Here is a 4,395-nt window from a genome sequence, read left to right on the forward strand (position 1 = left end):
GAGAGAGAGAGAGAGAGAGAGAGAGAGAGAGAGAGAGAGAGAGAGAGAGAGCCCATCCACCACAGTCTCAAACACGTGCCTCCTGAGCTCGGGGGATGTCGAGGTGAGACAAATATTGTGGCGTTGCTACGTACCGATGTTCATTACGGATTGGTACGCGACGTTTTTATTGACTGTCAGCTCGACGGAACTTTCTCTTTGTTCGTTCATACTGTCAACGACCACCGTTAATAGTTCATGCACTCTAAGCACATAGGAGGGATCTGTGCCAGAACACAGCGCACACCCTGGGGAGAGATCGGAGGTCATATCAGGGTTGGAGAGATGATCAGTTATTTGTGTTGACTTTTAACGCCCGCCTGACCCATGAGCGGCGGCTGGTGGGCATCCCAGTATGATTATGCTCCTTCTTCTTAGTGTTGAAGTATTTACTGTTGCCTTTATCTGCTCTTGGCGAAAAACTAATAGTCATATCTGTGTTGTCTCGCTTTAATCTACAAATAAGTAGTTGTTTTACGAAACTATAATATTATGATGACGAAGCTGTATCAATGTTCTCAGGAATTGACCCGCATTATGACGGGGACGAGGTCGAATAAAATTCACTTCAAGATTAGTTGGGATTTGTTTCCACATCAAGAGTTAAGTTTTTGGTCTTCCTGAAAAAAGTTCTGTCTGTCTGGGCTTGGTGTCATGTCGTCGAGCCAAGTGTTATGAAAAGTCCCTATTTGAATTTAGTCTAGGCATCTACTCCAACCTCGTTAAAAACAATCACCAAACCCTTTCATAGTGCTGTCAGGTCTGTGATACTTCTAAAGTCTGGCATAACACAGAGAAATGAAACAAAAGCAGGAAGATGGGAAGAAATGTTGATGGGATTGTACCAAACAGGGTGGGATTGTGGGCGATTAATACTGTACTCCATTTAGACCATTCTGCGGCTTTTAGAACTCCACCTGTCCAGGCCAACAGTCATACACACAATTGGTTACATACACACCTGGTCACAAACACTCATACACACTCACACTCACACACATATACATGCACATGTATTCTGTCTCTGCCTTTCTTTCTCATTCTGTCACTGCACGTGCCCAACCTCTCCCCACACACGCCAACGTATGCAAACCCACTCAGAGACAAAACAAGAGAAAGATGAAAAGTGACGCTGGGAACGAATCGAGGACAGATGATAAAAGAGAGAGAGGCAGACTCGAGAGAAGCGGGAGAAAAAGAAAGAGTGGGGGATGAGGGGGGGGGTGAGAGAGATATATAGACAGAAAGGGATAGACAGAGAGAGAGAGAGAGAGAGAGAGAGAGAGAGAGAGAGAGAGAGAGAGAGAGAGAGAGAGAGAGAGAGAGAGAGAGAGAGAGAGAGAGAGAGATTAATGTTTCATCTGTATGAAGAGGGGGGGGGGGGGGGGTTAGAGCCATAAAACGAGAATAGCTCAAAGGAGGGAAAAAAACGCCAAACAAACAAAACAATAGAATTCTGAGTGAAATATCCATTCACTGAATTAATGAACATTATATTGATGTTTTGTAAACCACAGCATGTATTATTATCTTTGCACTGAAGCCTCATAGCCGAGCTCTTACAGGCGGCTGATGAGTAATTGATGAGAGATGAAGGAAACACTAAAGTATACTCCTATCTCCGATTTCAGCCTCCTGTCCTACTAGGTTGTCTGACATTTTGCTTGACAAAAGTATACGGTGTGGCTTTTTATTATGATAATCTTGTCTCTATTTTTCTAAGTTTTTCTTTTTTTTTCCCACGTTGACAGGCACTGCTATTGCGTCAGGTAACGGTTAGATCATTTTGAAAGGAAGCCTTGCAAACTCTGGTGACCCATCTACCCCGCCACTTAATTTTTTCCCCACCTCTGCGTAAAATTTCATGCGTGCAAGATGACATTATACGGATCAAAATATATGGCAACTAAACAGCTTGGAAACCGGCCTCTGTGTTGCAATGGTTAGGCCGTTGACACAGAAGACATGAGTTCTCATTCCCCGTGGGGAAGTTGTCTTGTCATGTCTTGTCACGTCTTGTCATGTGTCTCCGTTTGTCTTCTTGGATGTTGTATTCTGCCCAGCCCTGGCAAACAGTGTAGAAGCAACCGGCCTTCAAAAGTATCTAAATTGTGTTGATGCGGGCGTAAAAACCTTGACAGTGTTCCATCTTGGAACGTTGCCTGGGGCGGCAATACATACGACAGACTTTCAGAGCGTTTAGTGTATCTGGTTTACATACATACTATCATAACCCAGAATTTAGGGTGATATCGGTGGGGGGAGGGGGGTGATGATATTGTGACGGTGTGTGTTGTGTGCAAGATGTGCATGAGGCTATACTCGTTGCACAAAACAGGGACCATTTTTCGTAGAAGTTAAGAGTTCGTGTCGGAGGTAAACTCATTCCTATGAAATTTAAATGGTAAAACAGACTGACTGCGTCGGATTAAATACATCCCCCTCTCTTTCCCCAAGCCACTCTAAAACAACAGTACAAAAAATAAAAACAGAAACAAAACAAAAAAAGTGAACGATTGTACGGTAACCGCATAAACAGAACTGTCATTAAAAGAACAGACAACAGATTCTTTTTTAGAAAGGCAACAACACAAGACTTATTGTTATTGAATAAAAATCTCGGAGTGCTGGTAACACTCAGGTCTTTTTGTAACTCTTTTTCTCCTATCTTTGAAAAGTTCTCTTGGTCGTTGTTGTTATTTACTATTGTTTCCTTCTTTTCTGTTTTTCTTTGTCTTTGATTTGGACACTGTTTAGTTTTTCTTCACTCTCTCTTTGCCTTTTAAAGTTGGAATGCTGTTTTCACCACGTAAGGCTTTTCCCTCTTTCAGACCTTGTCAGTTAGGCAAAGACTTTCTGAAATTGTACTTATAACCTCTTTTCTATTGAAATCGAAATGCTTTCTTTATGGTGCAGCATGTCATGTTTTAGTTGTTTTTTTGCGTAGTAAAAATTTTAAGACATTTGCACAAAAAAACAACAAACAACTAGGTCATAGTAAGTGCCGACGACATGAGGTTTTTATAGATAGTAACTGACAGAGATAAGAAGGAGAGATAAGGACAGTAAATGTTTAATAGGAATGAAGGAGCAACCATACCAGAGTACCCGCTAACCCCCCACAGCAGCATGACATGAATGCTGTTTCAGCGTTGGACGGTTATTCAACATGGGGGACGCCTGAAGCTAAGTACATCTCCAGGAGGACCCAGCTATAAAGGTGAAGGGCTCCGAAAACACCACAAGTTCAAAAATGCTGCAATATGCCGGGCACAACAAGATTTAACTGATTAATCATTTGACGATGTCACCCTCCTCCATGAAATTATATCAAGGTCTATAAATATTACAATTTGATCTTTCAGAAAGCCGGGTCCACAGAGAACAAAATTGGGTAGATTATTTATACCCTATTCCCAGCAGTGGTTTGCCGTGTAATACCACAATGCGGGCGTCACAAATCGGAGGGGGCAGCTAAGGAGGGTTAATGGCTCACATCAAGCGCAGATCTCCTCACTTCAGGACTTACTTCATTGATCCCAGTGGTCAGTTCGCCGACGAAGACTTTAATAAAGGCCACTTTATGAATAATTGAAGGCACTCTAAGCCTGGGAACCAAGGCAAAATCAAAATAAACCGATGTGCCCGTGTTGCTAGGCCAGTCATTTGTGAAAGGAGAGGGGGTTGACAGCTTTTATGAGGCTTTAGGCTTGTGTGACGAGCGTATGGGTCTAGTTTTCTAGAACAGTGACAACTAACAAGTTTATGTGCTTGGGTGTTCGAAAAAGCAAGGGATGATAAAGTTAAGTGGGAAAACAAAAGAATCGCGTTTTTTAAATGTGGTTTTTGGCAAATGTTTTACGCCGTTCGCAACTTGCATACGGTCACATGAGTGCGCGGGACACATTAATAAGCATTTTCAGTGTGGTAGAAATTCATTTTGCATCGTGCTCGGGTGGCGGCCGCGGCCTACTCATATCGATTTTACGACCATTAAAGGATCTTTAACGTGCGCAACTTGCACATGGGACCTCCGAGATTAAAAAAAATCTCATCCGAAGAGGCTAGGTGTTAGATCTTATCTACCCTAGGATCAAGAGCGTGGCTGAAAGACAGCAGTAAGAAGGAGCCAAGGTGTAGCAATAGAAAGGCTACAGAAAGATCCAGGAGCCCAGAGGAGGGAGGGGTGCACAAAGTGGAGACAAAAGCAGACATGGAGAGCAGGAAAGGAGGAGAAAGGAGGACATTTTAGAGAAGAACATTTTCCATCGCTGTCAGGTTTCGAACACGGGACCTATACACACACGCGCACGCACACACACACACACACACACACATACACACACACTTATATAT

This window comes from Aplysia californica, unplaced genomic scaffold, assembly GCF_000002075.1.
Source record: "Aplysia californica isolate F4 #8 unplaced genomic scaffold, AplCal3.0 scaffold00247, whole genome shotgun sequence".
Classification (NCBI taxonomy): Eukaryota; Metazoa; Mollusca; class Gastropoda; order Aplysiida; family Aplysiidae; genus Aplysia; species Aplysia californica.